A 19,057-nucleotide genomic window follows, 5' to 3' on the forward strand; every position below is an offset into this window, starting at 1 on the left:
CTTCCCCTAAGAACAGTCTGATTGGGTGTCATCACAGCATTGCAGCTGGTCATTTGTTGCCTCTGTCACTCCTTTGCAGTTGGATGAATATCCTCTAATTATCACTGACATATTATTTCAACTCTCACCAAAATTAAAGTCCTGGAGGGCAGCATCCTATTGTTTCAGTCTGCATAGCATACTGACATCATTTCCTATTAAGTCATCTGTGTTTAGGTGTATGAAAGGATATTGGCATATAGATTTCTTGCAGTATCTTTATGTTTTGCAGGAAGGGCAATGTTGGCCTCATAAAACCAATCGGGAAATATTTTCTTCTATTTTCTGAAAGAGTTTATGTATAATTGATAGTATTTCCAAATGTGTGGTAGGATTTGCCAGTGAAGTTATGTGGGCCCAGGTTTATCTTTTTTATAAAGGATTTTAATTAAAAATTGCTATCATTTAGAAGATAGAGAAACCTTTCAGATTTTCTGTGTCTTTTTGTGTGGTAATCCGTGTCTTTCAAGAATTTTGCCTGTACCATCTAAGTCATCAAGTTAGTCGGCACAAATCTCATAATATTTCTTTATTATTAGACATCTGTATTCTCTCTGGCACCCCATTCCTGATCATTCTGTCTAGAAGTTTATCATTATTAATCTTTTCAAGGAATCAGCTTTTGTTTTCATTGACATTTCTCTACTGCTTTTTCTGTTACATATTTCATTAATTTCTGTTCGTTATTTTTCTGATTTTGGGTTTCATTCACTTTTCCTCCTCTACTTCTGTAAGGTAGAAGAGTAGTTACTGATTTGAGACCTTTCTTTTCTGATAATCTAAGCACTGTTATGAATTTCCCTCCAAAGATTGTTTTAGTTCAGTCCACAAAATTGGATGATTTCATTTTCATGCGTTTCAAAATAATTTTTTCTCTTCTGTTTTCTTCCTCAATCTTTCAGTTATTTAGGAATAGAGCGCTGGAGTTTTGTTATCAAGGGTTAAGCCTCCTCCTACAATGCGAGCATCCCATAACAGTTCTGGTTTGAGTCCCGCTGTTCCACTTCTCATCTAGTTCCCTGCTAATGGCGTGGGAAAGCACTAGAAGATAGCCTAAGTGTTTGGGCCCCAACACTCATGTATGAGACACAGATGGAACTCCAGGCTCTTTGCCTCAGCTTGACCCAGCCTGAGCCATTCCAAGAACTTGGCCCATGCAAGCACTTGGGCCACTTTCCACAGCTTTACCATGCACGTTAGCATGGAGCTGGATCAGAAGTGGAGCAGCCAGGACTGGAACCCCAGGGCTGATATCGGATGTTGGTGTCACAGGCAGAGGCTTATCCTGCTTCACCATAAGAGCATTTCAGGCATGGAAAGCCAAGATACTATGGCAAAAAAAATGACCTAAATGAAAGATCTCTTTGAGTGAGATATCGGTGGGAAGAAGGAGCAATCAAAGAAGGAGGTACCTTTCTTTGAAGGGAGGAGAGAACTTGATTTTGATTATGGCCTTGTCAAAATAAGGTCGGAGTTTGTGGACTCAAGAGGCTTCCATAGCCTTGGCAGCTCATGACAAGAGCTTCGGATGGTCACTGATGTCATAAATAAGAGTGTCAATTGTTAAATCAACAACAAGAGTCGCTGTATACTTGCTCCCCATGTAGGACCTCTGTCCTTAATGTGATGTACTATGTGGATTAACGGTAAAACTAGTCTTTAAACAGTATTTTATATTTTGTATGTCTGTGTGGGTGCTAACCATTGAAATCTTTACTTAGTATAGAGTTGATCTTCTGTATATAAAGATAATTAAAAATGAACCTTAATGAAGAATGGGATGGTAGAGGGAATAGGAGGTGGGATGGGAGTGGAGGTGGGAGGGCAGGTATGGGGTGAAGAACCACTATAACCTAAAAGTTGTATTTATGAAATTTATATTTATTAAATAAAAGCTTTTTATAAAAAAGACTGGTCGCATAGGTGTGTTGTTTAACTTCCAATTGTTTTGGTGTTTTCCAGATAGCCTTCTGTTACAGGTTTCTAGTTTATTTCCTTTGTGGTCTAAAAGAGTACTTTGTGTGCTCTCTATTCTACTACATTTGTTAAAGTGTGTTTTATAGCTCAGAGTGTGGTCTATCTTTTAGTGGATATTCCCTGAGCTTGTGAAGAATGTGTATTCCACTGTTGCTGGATGAAGTAATGTACAGATGTCAACTAGGTCCAGTTGATTTATGGTGCTGTTCAATTCAACTGTATCCTTCCTGACTTTCTGCTTGCTGATGACAGAGTGGTTGAAATCTCCTTGAAGATGCACCTTACTTGGATCTCTTAAATTTTCAAGTTCTTCTCCCTTCTTCTGAGATTTTACTGTGACTGGTCAATGTTTAGTTTAGTGAGGGAATCTTGTCTTCACTTTGGGGTATTTTAGCTATCATTTCATGAGATACTGTCTCCTTGCTATTGCCTTATTTTTTTGGTGACATTGAAAATCTGGATCTTTTCTTCATAACTTAGCTCCCCCAACCCTGCTCCAAAAAATTCTATGTTGTCTTTTCTATTACAGGCAAATTACTTAGTCCAAATTTCAATTCACTTGTTTGTTCCTCCTTTGTGTAAGGAAAAACACCATCTTTTTGTTACAACAAATTTCTGCTCCAACATCTCCAATTAGCTTATTTATTTCAAAATAATTTTCCATTTCAGAAATGTGATACCTACCTTTATGACTCCATTATGTTGATAATACTAAAATTATCAATTTTATTTTATAGTTATATTAATAATAGCTCTCCATGCCTCCTTTTACTCATTGTTAATAAGAGGGATTAGAAATATCACCATACCCATAAATTCTTTGTAATTAAGTAATATAATATGTGAAAAACTCTCAGAACAGTTAGGGGCCCTCTGTCAAACTGAGTATCTCCTGTTCCTAGTGAGGGCTGCTGAGAGAGTGAGCAGAGTGGTTGTAGGGGCTCATGCTGCAAATATTCTCAGGGAAAGAGGGGAATTGGTGAAGTCGGCTGCTGGGCAGGGGTACTCACATTGTGCCTACTTTGGTCTTGGATGCACCCTGTTCCTTCCAAGCAAAACCTGACATGTAGCATGTTTTCCAATCAGTCTACCCTAAAGATAGCTACTATCAGGAGACATTTGTTCTTTTTTGATATTTACTGATTCCTGGAGGTGGGGAAGATAAGCAGGGGACAACAGGCCTTCTGACAGCCATGTCTTTATTCCAGTCAATTCCATAGTCAGTTACCCCATGCCTCCCTGATACCAGCTTCCTCTGGGAATGAATCATCATGCCGTTCCCATGATGCCATTCATGTAATCCTCTCCTGAGGATTCCTGTGCATATTGTGAATGATCTTTTCTCTGTATGATCCTATCTCTCTTTCTGGGGTGCCTCACTGATAATTTTCCCTCTTACTTTTGAGTAAGAATCTTTATAGAATACCAATTATTTATTGTTGTGTGATGGACCACCTCAACACTTAGTATCTTAAAACATTAACACTTAATTCACACTTAGTTCATGGGTCAGTAATTTGGGCTGGCTCAACTGGCTGGCTGACTAACCTCACTAAAGCATTTTCTGGCAGCTGCCTGGTTAAGCAGGGGTTAGCTGGTCTAAGAATTTTAACGGAGATACTTTGTCTCTGCTCTACATGCTGTCTTATTATCCAGAAGGCTAGGCTGGCCTTACTCACATGGTAAGGTAGCAGGGGTTTCAAGAGAAACAGTGGGAACGTTTAAGGCATCTAGAGACCCACTTAGAACTTATGTAATGTGGCTTCTATTGAATTCTATTGGCCACATCAAGCAAGTCAAGATTTAAGGAAGGCTCTGCTTGTTGATGAGGGGAATTGCAAAGAGTTGTGGCCATGTTTAAAATTTACCATATTTTGTTATACAAAAATTTATCTTGCCTATAGCTTTAAGTCTTTTTATCTTGGTAGTGGTGATAACGGTGGGCTTTAATAGCACATCTTGTACTCAGTTTATCATTTTCTATAACTCTTTTGTTCCATTTGAAGTTTATTTTCATGTGTGCTCATATTTCTTTAATGCATTTTCCTCTACAATTTATATGTGCTTGAATTTCCAGTCATTTATTAAGAACTATGATTATTTTAAGGGAGGAAGGGAATATCATTATGTTCTTAGAATTGTTTCTACAAACTATTTTGGATCTGTTAAAAAACTATCTAGTCCCGGTTGGGGCGCCGGATTCTATCCCGGTTGCCCCTCTTCCAGGCCAGCTCTCTGCTATGGCCCGGGAAGGCAGTGGAGGATGGCCCAAGTCCTCGGGCCTTGCACCCGCATGGGAGACCAGGCGAAGCACCTGGCTCCTGGCTTTGGATCAGCGCGGTGCGCCGGCCGCAGCGGCCATTGGAGGGTGAACCAACGGCAAAGGAAGACCTTTCTCTCTGTCTCTCTCACTATCCACTCTGCCTGTCAAAACAAACAAACAAACAAACAAAACAAAAACAAAAACAAAAACAAAAAAACAAAAAACTATCTAAAATAAAGAACAAAATAGAATTGTGATTATTTTAGAGCACTTTATCATCTATCGAATGTTTTTATAGTTAGCTGAGTGTATTTCTTAACTCTTGTTTTTTCTTTGTAGGAAATCTTTTCTTTTTCAACTTAATATTTATTTTTTAAATAACATTTTCTTATTATATTGAATGGATTTTACTTTGTTTGCATATCTCCTCATTTTAAGCATTGTTTATGATATATATATTTTTTTATTTGACAGAGTTAGATAGTGAGAGAGAAAGAGACAGAGAGAAAGGTCTTCCTTCCATTGGTTCACTCCCCAAATGGCCACTACGGCCGGAGCTACGCCAGTCCGGAGCCATGTGCTTCCTCCAGGTCTCCCATGTGGGTGCAGGGGCCCAAGCACCTGTGCCATCCTCCACTGCCCTCCTGGGCCACAACAGAGAGCTGGACTGGAAGAGGAGCAACCGGAACTAGAATCCGGCACCCATATGGGATGCCGGCGCCACAGGCGGAGGATTGATCAAGTGAGCCACGGCGCTGGACCTGCATTGTTTATGATATATTTTAATACCAAAAAATGGAAATACCTTTATTACTCATTTGGGAAGGAGTTATTTTGCCATTCTCATATGTTTATCTTCCCTGTCAACTATTAGCATTTCCAAAAATTCTGGAACTATACTGATACTCTATGTAATTGAAAAATAATATGGACAGTAAGGCCAATTTTTAGTTTTTTAGAATACTGCACATCTGGATGATAGATCTCTATTTAAAATTTTAAGAATATTAATAGTAATATTTAAACCTAAAAAATCAGCATTCTGAATCTCTTTCATTGTTTATTTTTATTTTATTGTTTTTGTCCTCCTATAAACAAGATCAGGATCTATCTTTTTCTAAAAATTACATATAATATAAATAGTTATTGCCAATACAAAGGAGTGATATTGGTCAGAATTCATGTTGAGTGTCACTCTTTTACCTAAACTCTTTTTTGACTTAGAGTGGATTTTCACACGAGAATGTTGGATTTTCCCTAACTGTATATTTTTGTCTTTTTTAACTATTAACTTCTCTCTTTCTTTCTAGCATGTATTGTTCTCCTTTTTCCTAATATTTGCATTGACGAAAATCTTCAGTACAATAGTAAAATAAAAATGAAAAGTAGGATTTTTTGCTATGTTCTTGAGTCCAAAGTACATCATTAAGAATAGAATTGTCATATTACACTATCTGTTAAACTAATTAATTTTAATGTAGTGAGTTTTGGTGTACTTATTATATTGCATTTAAAAATGTTAAATCTTGTTGAATTTCTGAAATAATAAATATTTGATTGTGATGTTCTTTGTTTTCAATCTATTCTGAATAGTATTTCAGTTAAAATACTAATTGAAATTTGGAAATGTTTATTTCTAAAAATGAAATGTTCAAATACAATAAATAGTTCTGTTCATCCTTTTATCATTTTTGCTGTAGGCACTTTTATTGTAGATTATTAAGTACATATTAACATTTTAAAAAATCATGTCTTTATAATTAAATTATATCAGCGATCACAACATATGGTCTTTTTCTGTATTGCTAAAGTTTTCTAATAATATTTGCCAATATTAGATTTTAAATTTTAATGTTTCTGTGCTTTATGTGAAACTCTAAATTTACAGGTGAATATTTAATTGGTATATCACTTATTGAGTGAGCTAAATTATTTTACATTCTTTATTTAATTTGTCCTCTATCCCATTTCATAATTTTAAAGCAGGACTTTGATGTTCTTTCCATTATATTAATGAACTATTGCTTTTTTTTCATTTTCAATTCTCTTTATATACAGAAGATCAGTTTAGTATATATTAAGTAAAGATTTCAACAGTTTGCACCCACATAGAAAGACAAATTGAAAAATACTGTTTGAGTACTAGTTATAGCATTAAATCACAATGTACAGCACATTAAGGACAGAAATCCTACATGAGGAGTAAGTGCACAGTGACTTCTGTTGTTGACTTAACAAATTGACACTCTTGTTAATGGCATCAGTAATCACCCTAGGCTCTTGTCATGAGTTGCCATAGCTATGGAAGCCTTTTGAGTTCACCGACTCTTATCATACTTAGACAAGGTCATAGTCAAAGTGGAAGTTCTCTCCTCCCTTCAGAGGAAGGTACCTCCTTCTTTGATGACCTGTTCTTAATGAACTATTGTTAATATTGTAAAGCTCTCAAATTAGAATAATTTAAAAGTTAAACATTTTATACTTAGCATTATTTATGATTAATTTCCAACAGACCACAAACATTCTTAATTGCAGTAGTAATTTATTACTGTAGAAGCAGCCACAATTACTTTTGGTAAATTTTTAGCAGTCTAATAGTAGTTCTAGAACTACACATTTAAACACAGTTACTTGGATTTCCTCCCTCTGGAGAATAAGATGTATTTGTGCTTGGTAACTCCCCTTTTCTTTATTCATCATTTGCTTAATCTGAAGTCCTTATTCCCTCATTAGTTTTGATTTATTTTTTTCCCACCTTTGGTTACATAATTAATCCAATTAGTTAGACGCTTCAGCAATATCAGACTCCTTTCTCCCCCTTACATATTTACTCTTGTCCTATCAGTTTCAACTAACTACCTCTTCATAGCAACATTAGATTAGTTTTTAAGGGGAAAAGCAGAAAAGTTGGCCTTACTGGATACCATGCATAACTCTCCGTATCAGCTGTTTCTGTTTAAGGAACACCACCCTGGGGCTTGCTGAGCTGGTTGTTACATGGGGTGAGCTCTCCAGGGAAGCTGCCCAAGAGTTTCTAAAAATCAACCATTTGAAAATTTTTGTCTGTACTCAAAATTCAAGGCATGGGTGTTGAGAGCATATATTATCTTGGGCTCTTCTTCTTTAAGAATTCTGAAGCTTTGACTCCATTATCTTGGGAAAGCCAGGAAGAAACCTGAAGAAAGTTTAACTGTGGTTCATTTAGAATGGAAAAGCCATTATTCTCACAGCTTAAGAATTTTAATAATTGCTTCCCAGAGTTAGTTTCTATTTATTCTATTCATCTAGCTTGAGACTGTCATAGTCCTTTCAATTTAATTAATAACTCGTAAAAATTGTGGGTTAAAAATTATGCCTTGGTTGTAACTTTTCCTTTCAGATAACTTTATAATTGCTAATGTTGGGTTTCTGTACTGCATCTTTCAAATCTTTTATGTTTTCTGTTATTCTTTGGTCTAATTTTAATTATGTGTACTGAGTTCTTGAGAATGTATATTTTTAAATATTTAAGTGTTACTCTTGTTGGATATGTATTAGAGCAGATGTTTACTGCTTTTTTGAATTTTTAAAAAGATTTATTTATTTTATTTGAAAGGCAGAGTTACAGAGAGGCGGAGGCAGAGGCAGGGAGAGAGAGAGAGAGAGAGAGAGAGAGAGTAAATCTCTCATCCGCTGGTTCACTCCCCAGATGGCCGCAACGGCCAAAGCTGCACTGATCCGAAACCAGGAGCCAGGGACTTCTTCTTGATCTCTCACGTGGGTGCAGGGGCCCAAGAACTTGGATCATCCTCCACTGCTTTCCCAGGCCATAGCAGAGAGCTAGATCAGAAGTATTGCAGCCAAGACTCAAACCGGTGCCCATATGGGATGCTGGCACTGCAGGCAGTGACTTTACCCGCTATGCCACAATGCTGGCCCCACCTTACTGCTTTTTAAATTCTGTTCTCTGGGGCCGGCACTGTGGCTCACTGAGTTAATCCTCTGCCTGTGGCGCTGGCATCCCATATGGGTTCCAGGTTCTAGTCCCGGTTGCTCCTTTTCCAGTCCAGCTCTTCTGTGGCCTGGGAAGGCAGTGGAGGATGGCCCAAGTGTTTGGGCCCCTGCACCCGCATGGGAGACCCAGAGGAAGCACCTGGCTCCTGGCTTCAGATTGGTGCAGTGCGCTGGCCGTAGTGGCCATTTAGGGGGTGAACCAATGGAAGGAAGACCTTTCTCTCTCTCTCAATCTCTCTCTCTCTCTCTCTGTCTGTAACCCTACCTGTCAAATAAATAAATAAAAAATCATTAAAAAATTCTGCTGTGGCCAGGGAGTGCAGTGGAGGATGGCCTAAGTGCTTGGGCCCTGCACCCCATGGGAGACCAGGAGAAGCACCTGGCTCCTGCCATCAGATCAGCGTGGTGCACTGGCCTCAGCGCGCCAGCCGCGGTGGCCATTGGAGGGTGAACCAACGGCAAAAGGAAGACCTTTCTGTCTGTCTCTCTCTAACTGTCCACTCTGCCTGTCCTTAATGTGCTGTACATTTTGATTTAATGCTATAACTAGTACTCAAACATATGTTTCACTTTGTGTTTCTATGTGGGTTCAAACTGTTGAAATCTTTATACTAAATTGATCTTCTGTATATAAAGAGAATTGAAAATGAATCTTGATGCAAATGGAAGGGGAGAGGGAGCGGGAGAGGGGAGGGTTGCGGGTGGGAGGGAAGTTATGGGAGGGGTAAGCCATTGTAATCCATAAGCTGTACACTGGAAATTTATATTCATTAAATAAAGGTTAAAAAAAAAGAAAAAAAAAATTAAAAAAAAATTCTGTTCTCTTGATTTATAAATTTTTTTTAAATGCTTAACACTGGGGCCAGCACTGTAGCCTAGTGGGTTAAGCCTCCTCCTGAAGTGCCAGCATCCTATATGAAAACCAGTTCTAGTCCTGGCTGCTCCACTTCTGATCCAGCATCCTGATGATGGTCTGAGAAAGCAGTGGAAGATGGCCCAAGTGCTTGGGCCCCTGCATTCACTGTGAGACCAGGAAGAAGATCCTGGCTCCTGGCTTCTGTCTGGCCCAGCACTGGCCATTGCGGCCATTTGGGGGAGTGAACCAGCAGATGGAAGATTGCTCTGTCTGTAACTCTGCCTCTCAAATAAATAAATAAATCTTTTAAAAAATGCTTAATGCTCATTATTTGCTTTTATTCTTTTTTTTTTCTTCTGAGGATCCAGAGATGCAAACATGCAGGAACTATAAGTGATACTTTTAAATGCAGTGTTATGTTTCAGCAAAATTCCCACGTTAAACTTCCTCAACATCCACGTCAAAGTCAGGCTTTTCCCGCTAGGAATGTAACAGATGCAACAAGATACCTTCAATATAAGACTGTGACACCAGCATCCCTATCAGAGTGCTAGTTTGAGTCTGTGTTCCCCACTTCTGATCCAGCTTTCTTCTAATGTGCAACCTTGGAGGCCGTGAATTTTTGGCTCAAGTACTTGGATCTCTGCTACCCATGTGGGAGACCATATGGAATTCTGGGCTCATGGCTTCAGCCTGGCGCAGCCATGGCTATAGTGGAAAGTAAACCAGCAGATGGAAGTTCTCTCTGTCTCTCTGTCTCTCTCTGTTTCTCTCTCTCCACCCTGAACCCCCCCCCCCCCTTACATGCACTTCCACCGTGAAGTCATTCAGTAAGCTGTGATGGATCCAGAAGTTCTGCATAAGGAGTAGAACAGATGGAACCTCCCAGTTTTGGACTTTGCAGTCTTCAAAACTGAGTTAACTAAATCTCCTTTCCGTATGAAGCATGCAGACTCAGGTGTTTTGTTACAACAACACAAAACAGACTAAGACAGGAGGGCAACCACTTTGCTCAATTCACCAACGCAAATGTTGATCTCACTCAAGTACACTTTTATAGAAACAGCCAGAATAATGTTTAAGCAAATGTCTGGTTACCCTGTAGCCCAGGTCAAGTTGACACAAAAAGTTAACCACTGAACATACCTTATCTTATTCAGTCCTCACAATTGCCTATGTTTCCTTGTTTTAGACCTGAGTTGTGGAGGATGATAAACCAAATGACTGTTTCATAATTACTCTGCTAGTGATTAGAAGAGCTGAGGTTCACACTCATAACTCCCTGGAGCTAATGCTGAAGTTGTTTGCCTTGTTTACCACACTTCTTTCAAAGAGAAAAGCCTTTGTTCCACACTGAGGGGTTGTAAAAGAGAAGACAGTGTGTACTCAGTAGCATTTCAGAATGACTGACTAGGAGAGAGTGTGTAATAGATTTGAACTTTGTCAAAGGAAGGAGAGGGCTGAGAGACTGATGTCCACTAATTAAACACCTCTAGGTTATTAATAAAACATTTCATTTTTGAGAATTTCAAGTATAATGCTCAGTGAAAATGTATTATATTAGACCTTCTCTCAATTTACTATCAAAATGAATTTTGAATAATTTCTCCTTTATAGTAACCATAGCCTGTATTTCTATGGTGAATTTGTTTAATTTAGCTTAGATTTAATTAGCATTAAATTATTTTCACTTTCTTCTGGATTTCCGGGCAAGATGGCGGAATAGGCAGGGAGCACACTATTAGTCCGGGGGGAGAGAAAGTTTAATATAAGTGGAGATACCGCAGGGTCAAGGAAGAGTAGGGGAAGAAACAGCAGAGGAAACTCTTCTGGAACTAGTGATTCACAGTGGAACTGCCTGGAGAGCATGGGAGCCCAAGTTCGGGACACCAGCGGCGGACTCAATGCACCAGCGCGGGAACGTGAGGTGAGCTGAATCTCAATAGCCCGAGACACCAGCGGGCAAGCGGAAAGAGGAGACTAGAGGGAACGAGGCTTGAAACTCCGTGGGGAAAAGTTCACCAGGCTAACTAGAAGAGAGAGAGGGAAAAAAAAAGTGACCGATACGGACACGAGTTTCTCTCCCTCCACTCACCCCTCAAAGGCGAGCAAGACAAAGAGCAGGCGCCATTTTGGACATACGTCATAAGCAGGGCGACCTCAGGTCTGCACTGGCCCTGAGCCTAGCAGAAACACCTGACTCTGGGGGGAGGGGTGAAATAACAGGAGATTAGCATCTAACTTGGCAACCCAGTGGGAGACTGCAGGGGAATTGGAGCCCACACTGAGGGCAGCAGAGATTCCCTGTGTGGTCCTTGGGAAAGAGCTTCCAATCTCTGGCTCCTGTGGGTATATCATTTGCCTGCTAACTACCTCCAATTACGTTCAGCTGTGTGGAATTACTTCCCTTTTGAATCAAAAAAAGAAAGAAAGAAAGAGAGATTTATCACACCTAACCTGGGAGTGTCATCTTTGACACACCCTCAACCCTGAGGAACCAAACACAGCTCTCAGTCCACACTCATCTCAAGCCTCTAAGGCTCCACTGAAAGCAGACAGTCCACTTAATATAGAGCCATAGTGTAACAAGAAAAAACACCACAGTGAAGAAACCAAATATCTCCAACATGCCAAACAACAAACGCAAAAACCGAGGTAACAAGAACAAGGAAGACACTATGACGCCCCCAAATGAAAAAGACACCCCAATTCAAGATTATGAAGATGATGAGATCGAAGAAATGCAAGAAGCGGATCTCAAAAAATTGATAAGAACATTAAGAAGTTCTCAAAAACAAATTCTTGAACTACAGAAATCCTTAATGGACAAGATAGAAAATCTCTCTCATGAAAATGAAATATTAAGGAGGAATCAAAATGAAATGAAACAACTAGTGGAACAAGAAACGGTGATAGTGATGAGAAATCATAATGAAATGAAGAATTCAATAGATCAAATGACAAACACATTAGAGAGCCTTAAAAACAGAATGGGCGAAGCAGAAGAGAGAATATCAGACTTAGAAGACAGAGGACAGGAAAGGAAACAGGCAAACCAAAGAAAAGAAGAAGAAATTAGAAATCTAAAAAATATTGTCGGGAATCTACAGGATACTATTAAAAAACCCAACATTCGGGTTCTAGGAGTTCCTGAAGGCATGGAGAGGGAGAAAGGATTAGAAGGCATTTTCAGTGACATACTAGCAGAAAATTTCCCAGGTTTGGAGAAAGACAGAGACATCCTAATACAGGAAGCTTATAGAACCCCTAATAAACATGACCAAAAGAGATCCTCACCACGACACGTCATAATCAAACTCACCAAAGTGAAACATAAAGAAAAGATTCTAAAAGATGCAAGAGAGAATCGTCAGATTACTCTCAGAGGATCTCCAATTAGACTCACAGCAGACTTCTCATCAGAAACCCTACAAGCTAGAAGGGAATGGCGAGACATAGCCCAGGTACTAAGAGAGAAAAACTGCCAGCCCAGAATATTATATCCGGCAAAGCTCTCATTTGTGAATGAAGGTGAAACTAAGACTTTTCATAGCAAACAGAAACTGAAAGAATTTGTTGCCACTCATCCTGCCCTGCAAAAGATGCTTAAAGATGTGTTACACACAGAAACACAGAAACATGGTCACCAATATGAAAGAAGGTAAAGGAAGGAAACCTCACAGCAAAAGATCACAGGAAGCTCAATTTCTCTTTGACATAGAATTAAACTCTGATGCTCTGTTAAAGCAATGTGTTAAAGTAATCTATTATGTTCTCTTGATGTCTGTTAAATTCTAATTGTTCAAAAACAGCTGAATTTTTATTAAGAGCTATGGGTTATTTAACTATGTGCTTATTTTCAAAGATTTGAATAATCACCTTGTAACAATGATCAAATTTGGTCTATGGTATGTCATGATTTTAAGGAATCTTATTTCAACCAGATATTTTGGGTTTTGAGCCTTCTTGGCATTCTTGACAGGCATTCAAAAAATCAAAATTTCAAACAATCTGGTCTCTAAAATTTCCAGTAAGTCTTGGACTTTGGTTTTTCCAGTTTGGGCCCAACTGAAAAAATCAAAGGACCTATGTCTCTCATCTTATAGAGACACCAACTAATCAGGCTATTTGGATTATATTAGAAGTACTGTCAAGATGTGATGTGGTACCAAACTTTAAGTTTCTATAATGGAAAATGCTATTAATACAAATGTTTGAGAATTAAAAAGTCTAATGATCTTGTGTTACTAGACATGATAGTTATCTTAATGAGAAAGCCCCAGAGGCCTAAAGGGTTAAATACTTGTAAAATCCTACAGGTGCTTTCAAAAATACTGTGAAGTAAGCAAGTGCCTCTTGTTGGTTGATGAGTTTATAATTTTAAACATGGCGACTTAAAGTCTTTTGTCATCCACAGTTATATATGATGTGCTGCTCATAAAACTAAAGCGTTGTTGGTTCTGTGTTTAGCTGTCCTCCTATAGGTTCCTATGGACTTTTCCAGCCACTTCTATTGTATTCAGTACTTTGGGACGGCTCTGTAAACAGATGAAGCCAATAATGTATTAACAGTACCAACTGAGAGAAAGTATGGTTAACTGAGGTTACTAAAAACAAAAAGCAATTCAAATCAATTGGCAATCTACAAAAAGAGTTAAAGATTTTAAAAGCTATTATTAAAATTGCTATATTGGTCTATTATGCTATGTTATATGTGTGTACATATTGTATGTCCACATGGGGAAATTTTATTAAGAGTTTTATTTTAAATGGCTTATAGATAAGATTGTCCATAAATTTAAGCTGCTAAAATCAATCAAAGATACATTTTAATTTGTGTGACCTGAATCTGTGTATCATAAGTTTTAAACTTGTTGGTAGAAAGAAACTAAAAACATTTTAGATGGTTGTGCTTAAATTTACTGGTTAAACAAACTACACCATGTTAGATATTTAAGAGGTGTTTTCAAATACATGATTCTTAAAATTTAGAGAAGGCATTGGACCTTCTGGTAAATGTTTTCTTAAGTTGTTATCTAATGGTTGAAACGGTTTGCTAAGTATTCATGTAATATTGCTATTGTCAACAAGCGATCTAGGACTTGCTCCCTCATTTCTCTATTCTAAGCCCAACTTGTTCTTTCATTTCTCTATTCTCTTCAAGGTAGGAAACTAATTCTATTATGAAGGAATCTGTAGGACGCACAATTTAATCTTTAGACCTTATAAAAGAGATGGCTAACATTTTTCTGTAATAGCATAGCCAAAATAAGAACTTAAATAATAATCTCATAGCTAGATTCACTTCACCATCAGCGAAGTATACAGTAAGTAGAAAAAACCTCCCTTTCAGACCAAAGGGAAAGAAAGTTTTAAAGTGAGAATATAATTTTCCTCATGGGCATTGTCTACCTTAGAAAAACTACTACAGAACATGCCTGTGACTATAGACTTGTATTCAGGCCACCGAAGATTAGAGATGGGACTTGGGCACTCCCTTGACTTGCATCCTCTGGTCTGCTTTAACACAAACCAGGAGGAAAAGAAAGCTCGGCATCAGATGCAATGGGTGGCAGGCCTATTAATGGCTGATCTGTACAGTGATCTGCCCTCAAGGAGACCCAACAGGCCAGTCCACTGCAGTGGCTTTCAAAGTGGTAAGCCTGGGCTTCAGCAGAAGTCAGCTTGTGAAGAGCCCTGGCAGCTCTGCCAAGAGTTGGATCACTGGAAATGGACCTGCCCTGGAGTCGAAGGATGCCCAGGTCAGAGCCACAGATCTTATTGGCTCTAAGCTGAAAAGCCCTTCACTCAGCCCAGCTTCCAAAGTGACCACTGTAGCTGAGGGGACAGCCAAGTAGGGTCAGCAACATTGCAGGCAGAACTGTAAATTTCTTGTTAGAGATGCCCCCTGCCTTTACCTGGCCAGCTCTCCTCCCAGGCCAGCCAAGTAATAAAAGTCAACAGAGTGCCTTCCCCTAGGAGGTTCACACCTCCCTTAGGATGTACCCCATGTGAAGAGATAGATAGGTCTGGGCCTAAAGCCCACCAGATTATTATCAAGCCCCTTCTGTGAGGTTCTATTTGCCTCTCAGTCAGAAAACTTAATTGTAGCTTAGACAGCATTTTTCTTAGCTCCTCTAATAATGACTCTGTCCTTTTTCTAGACCCTGTCTAGCGCACTTGGGCCTCATTCCTTCGTAATCATAACCTCTACTCTACCTCCAATGGCTCTACTCCCAACCTGTGTGTACTGATGGTCCTCTTCCCCACTTAATGCTGTATAATTGTTCAAACCTGGTAAATGCCAATCTTAGGATCATTTGTTACTATCCTCAACCTGTCTTTTATGACCTTGTCTAAATATAATCAGAGTCGACAAACTTGGAAGGCTTCCATAGCCTTGGCAACTCATGACGACAGCCTAGGGTGGTTACTGGCGCCATAAACTAGAGTGTCAATTTGTTGGGTCAACAACAGGAGCCACTGTGCACTTGCTCCTCATGTGGGATCTCTGTCCTTAATGTGCTGTACATTTTGATTTCATGCTATAACTAGTACTCAAACAGTATGTTTCACTTTGTGTTTCTATGTGGGTTTAAACTGTTGAAATCTTTATACTAAATTGATATTCTGTATATAAAGAGAATTGAAAAGGAATCTTGATGCAAATGGAAGGGGAGAGGGAGCGGGAGAGGGGAGGGTTGCGGGTGGGAGGGAAGTTATGGGAGGGGGAAGCCATTGTAATCTATAAGCTGTACACTGGAAATTTATATTCATTAAATAAAATTTAAAAATATATAAAATATAAAAAAATTATTTTCACTTTCTTCTTCCAAACACTTAAAATTAAATATGTATCGCTATTAACTTTTATATATTGGAAAATTAATTTACACTGTAGAATTTATTGGTATTAACTACTTTTTTTTTTTTTTGACAGGCAGAGTGGACAGAGAGAGAGAGAGAGACAGAGAGAAAGGTCTTCCCTTTTGCCGTTGGTTCACCCTCCAATGGCCGCTGCGGCCGGTGCATCGCGCTGATCCGAAGCCAGGAGCCAGGTGCTTCTCCTGGTCTCCCATGCGGGTGCAGGGCCCAAGCACTTGGGCCATCCACCACTGCCTTCCCGGGCCATAGCAGAGAGCTGGCCTGGAAGAGGGGCAACCGGGATAGAATCTGGCGCCTGACCTGGACTAGAACCCGGTGTGCCGGTGCTGCAAGGTGGAGGATTAGCCTGTTGAGCCACAGCGCCGGCCTGGTATTAACTACTTTTAAAAGAAGACTTATTTATTTATTTGAAAGGTAGAGTAACAGAGAGGCAGGGAGATCATCCATCCACTGGTTCATTCTCCAAATTACTGTGACCAGGGCTGAGCCAGGCCAAAACCAGAAGCCAGGAACTCCACTCTATTCTCCCATGTGGGTGTCAGGGACTCAAGCATTTGTACCATCTTTTTCTGCTTTCCCAGGTGCATTAACAGGAAGCTGGATTGGAAGCAGAGTAGCTGGCACTTGAACATTGCTCTGATCTGGGATGCCAGCATTGTAAGTGGCAGCTTAAACTGCTGTGTGACCATGCTGCTCTTGGTACTTACCACTTGAAGGCAGTAGAACACAGTGGTTAGGAGCTGGACTCTGGAGTTCTATTCTAGCTTTACCACCTATGAGCTATATAACTTTAGGCAAATTTCTTAACCTTTTAGTTTCTTCATCTTAATAGGTGGATTGCTATAAATGAGCCATTGTATGGCAATCACTTAGAACAGTACCTGGCACATACTAGGATAGCTAAGTGTCAGTGTTTTTTTTAGCATTAGTACCCATGGTAGTCATTCTTTCAAATATTACAAATAGAATAATGATTTAAAACAGATGAGGTCCTCTTTTGTTTCATGAAATGCACATTCTGTTGGGGGAAGACAAACAACCATCTTTACAGTTTTTCTCATAAATTTTAACTAAAATATTATTCATATAGTAAATACACATAATATATGAACACAAAAGACATAATCTCAGTAATTCTTGAAAATTATAATGCAGAGTTTCTAAGATGGTGGAGTAGGGAGGGAGCTTACTGATCTAGTCTAGAAGAAGATAGTTTAAAAGAAGTGGAGAGAGTACAGTCTCAGGGAAGAGGGAGAAAATGGCAGAGAAAACTCTACGCAAACTAGAGGCACACAGTGGACCTACAAGAGGGGTGTGGACGCCCACAATTCAGGACTCCAGCAGCCAAGAGCCTATGCACCAGTGTTGGAAAGTGAGTTGAGACCAGACCACAGAGGCGGTCCAAGACACTGGTGATAAAAATGCAGGAAAAGCCTAGAGGGAATCTGAGTTAGAGCCCTGTAGGGCATAGTGTACCTACCAAACTGAAGGAGAAAAAAAAGGAGGGACATGTTTCCCTCTCCCAGATTACTTTACAATGGTGTCTTGTAACAAGCTAATAAAGTGGCCACCATTTTGGACATACTTAACAGCTGCACCAGCTCATCTCCATACCAAGCAACCAGCTGGTGGGGAGAACTAACAGGGGCTGAGTGCTAGTAACTGTGGGAAGCCTGTGTGCCGAGACTGTGAAAAAAACTGAGGGTGTGTGGGAGGATTCATGGTATGGCTGGCACTTTGGGCAATCACTGTGGGAGACTCCACACACTTAGGGCTTCCTGGTGACCTGGTGAGGGACATTGCTGGGGAGTCTGAGCTTACACTTAGGATTGCACAGATCCTTTGTGTGGTCTTTGGGGGAGAGCAGACGAATATTATACCCATTGGGGCTATCGCTCAGGCACTGGTATCCTTTGAGGAGAGGAGCTCAGCTGAGCAGAATAATCTTCCCTTCTGATTAAAAAAAAAAAAAGAGGAGATTTACCACACACCAAACCTGGGTGTGTCACCTTAAACATGTCCTTTACCCTGGAGAACTGAACAGAGCTCCCTGGACACACCCACTATAAGCCTCTAGATATTCACTGAAAGCAGACAGTCCACTTATCTATAGAGGGATAATAAAAAGATAAAATCTGCCATAGCAAAAACAAAACAAAACAAAACAAAACAAAAAGAGATAAACCCAATGAGTATCTCCACAAATGCCAAACAACAAATATACCAATTTAAGAAACAAGAATAAGAAAGACAACATGAAATTCCAAAAAGAACACGACACTTCAATACTAGATTCTGATCATGAGATGGAAGAAATGCAAGAAATTTTGGAATTCAAAAAATTGATCATAAGATTACATAGAAGTAATAAGAAGCAAATGCATGAGCTACTGAAGTCCATACAGGACATGAAACAATTTCTCCCATGAAATTGAGATCTTAAAGAGAAATCAAATTGAAATGAATAATTCAGTAGAACAAATAAAAAATGCAGTGGAAAGCCTTAACAACAGAATCTGTGAAGCAGAAGAAAGAATATCGGACAAATCACAGGAAATTATACAGTCAAACCAAAAACAAGAATAGGATATCAGAAAACTAAAAAACACTGTTGGGAATCTACAGGATACTATCAAAAGACCCAACATATGGGTTCTAGGAATTCCTAAGGCTTAGAAAGATATAAAGGATTAGAAGGCCTTTTTAGTGAAATAATTACAGAAAACTTTCCTAATTTGGAGAAAGAAAGTGATGTCCAGGTATAAGAAGCATAGACATGACTGAAAAACATCTTCACCATAACACATTGTAATCAAACTCACCACAGTAAAACATAAAGAAAAGATTCTAAAATGTGCATGAAAGAAATGCCAGATTACTTTCAGAGGATCTCCAATTAGACTCACAGCAGACTTCTCATCGGAAACCCTACAGACTAGGAGAGAATGGTGTGATATATTCCAAGTCTTAAGAGAAAAAAAAAACTGTCAACCCAGAATATTATACCCTGCAAAGCTCTCATTTATGAATGAAGGTGAAATAAA

The sequence above is a fragment of the Lepus europaeus genome, chromosome 4 (genome assembly GCF_033115175.1).
Source record: "Lepus europaeus isolate LE1 chromosome 4, mLepTim1.pri, whole genome shotgun sequence".
NCBI lineage: Eukaryota > Metazoa > Chordata > Mammalia > Lagomorpha > Leporidae > Lepus > Lepus europaeus.